This window comes from Chinchilla lanigera, unplaced genomic scaffold, assembly GCF_000276665.1.
Source record: "Chinchilla lanigera isolate Chin_1 unplaced genomic scaffold, ChiLan1.0 scaffold00175, whole genome shotgun sequence".
Classification (NCBI taxonomy): Eukaryota; Metazoa; Chordata; class Mammalia; order Rodentia; family Chinchillidae; genus Chinchilla; species Chinchilla lanigera.
Genome location: NW_004955576.1, coordinates 1,427,375 through 1,429,716, shown reverse-complemented (window position 1 = coordinate 1,429,716; position 2,342 = coordinate 1,427,375). Strand labels below are relative to the sequence as shown.

The following is a 2,342-nucleotide window of genomic DNA, read 5'->3' as shown; positions in this document are numbered from 1 at the left end:
TAACAATGCTTGCTGTATTACATATTTTTTGTTTGTTTGTTTTGGAATAAAGGTTTCTATTCAAAACCCAGTTAGGGTCCTGTGAGGGATAAAAGGTAGGAAAATAATAGCAAGACAACAGGAATAAAACGCACATGGATCACTGTGGCATCCAGTTTCTATTCACAAAGAAAAAACTCCAACCCATCTTTTAATCTTTTTGAAAAATTCCTGATATTACAGAACTAAACTGAAATGTATTAATATTCTATTCTTACATTTTCATGACAAACAGAAAAATTCTTGAGCCAAAACAAACAAACAAACAAACAAACAAAAAACCAAGGAGAAGCTTATAAAACTAAATATGGATCTCAGCATTAACAGCTGAACAGAGAAAGGAATTGAAACGCTTCAATTACAAAATCACGAGTGGATGATAAAGTGTGTAGAAACTGAAAAGTTACAAACTATTTAAAACCTGGAATCGCTGACTGTTCAGAAAGTACACAGATGGATCATGGGTGGTGGTGGACAGCAGAAAGGGTTATGGATGAATCTGCGTTGTTGTAGCTGCTCCCCACGCCACGCGTCTCTGAGGGAAGCCTGACATCGATTAGTTATTGAGCCAGGCTAGTGCTGGCAGCAGATCCAGTGATGGTAACCTGCCTATCAGTGGATCCTTCCACTGGGTTCGCAGTGCTGATCTGCGCCCCAGACATCTGACAGATCTCATTGACTTTGGCACCCTGACGGCCCATTATGCAGCCAATCAAACCGCTGGGAATGGTGCGCTCATGAGAAGTAGTCTGAGCAGATGCATCCGAACCTGCACTGAATCCGGCGTCGCCATGCGTCATGGGAAAACGAGACTGTCGCACTGCCAATGGGTGCAGCCTGGTCAAACCCGGCTGTGCACTGCCACACTGCCCTTGAGTGATACAGGCCTCTAGGGTGGTCCCTCCAGGTCAGGGCTGAGGCACGCGGACGTGTGGGGGGGGGGGAAAGCGCGCCCCTCGCTGCTGTGCTGCACCTGTCCTGAGCGCCTGCAAAGATGACCCGAAAACCTGATGGCTGGGCCGTGCGGGACGGCCACGCCCTCCGGGGGTGTGGGAGAGAGTCCCCACCGTGACCACGCAGGTCTGTTGACACACTCGATGATGGGTCGCGGGATGCCAGCGGCAGTGATGGCCCGCTCAGCCGAGCTGGGGAGCATATCTCCCGCCACCTGCACCTGAGCCCCTGTACTCTGTCGTATTTCCTTGACCTTGCAGCCGCCTTTTCCAGTGAGAGAGCCGCACTGACTAGCAGGGACCACCAGCCTCAGGGTGACGGGGGTCTACTGGCAGCTGTGCCACGGGTCACAGAGCTGCCGACGTCCTCTTCCAGTTTGTCAAAGATCATAGCGAAGGCTTTGAAGGTGGTATTAGCGGGTCCAGCCAAAGTGATAACTCGCTCAGGACAGTTCCCTTCCGAGATGTTGATACGCGCACCGCTCCTCGCGCATCTTCTTAACTGACTCTCCCTTCTTTCCCACGATACTGCCAACTTCCTTTCCATGCACAGTAGCCATGGCGAGAGTGACATTTAATCCACCTTCAGTCACACCGGTGTCCATGTCGAGTTCTGTGGGGAGCTGCACTTTTTGAGTGGTCAAGTCTTTGGTCACTGGTGGGGGTTGAAGCCAAAAACTGCAGGCGTGAGGCGACTGAGGGGAAAAGGGAGTGGGAGGGAAGGGGAAGGGCGGGAGGCGGGGGCGGAACAATGGGGCAGGCGGGAAGGCAAGGGGGTCCCGCGGGCGGGCGGAGGAGGAAGCGGGCAGTGGAGGAGGAAGAGGAAGAGGGAAAGAGCCCCCGGGGCGGGTGGCGGGCGGCGGAGGGCGGGCGGGAGAGGGCACAGGCTGCGGCTGCTCCGGCTGCTGCCTCGGCTGGTCTGGGAGTGTATTACGTATTGATGTCTTCGAAGTGGTTTCTCATAAAAACGGATAGAGACATGCAACACTGATCAATCAAGGACTCATTAACAGTTTCTTTCAGCAAAGTAATAGAAGACAGTAGATCAACTATGTCTTTAGCTAAATCTTTACATTCTAAACTCACAATTATGCTGCCCTGCTACAGAAGTTTTTCTATGACTAAAATTGGAGGAGTCAACTAACCACCGTAATTCTCTTTCTTAGTTTTTTGTATAAGGAACAAATGAGTATTTATGCACAGGAAGAGGATGGATGTGGTAAAGGAATAGGACAGTGCTAACACTCTCACATACTTTTCATATATTTTAGAAACCCTATGTGAAATGTGAAAAGATTTATTGAACTATTGTTAATTAAAAATATAAACCAGCTTTTCTGTAGGCAGAGT

At 49.8% G+C, this 2,342-nt stretch overlaps 1 pseudogene; it reads right to left on the bottom strand.

Moving 5' to 3' along the window:
• Window positions 1-497: 497 nt before the first annotated feature.
• LOC102012815 lies at window positions 498-1,618 on the bottom strand (annotated as a pseudogene).
• Between the last annotated feature and the right edge of the window lie 724 nt (window positions 1,619-2,342).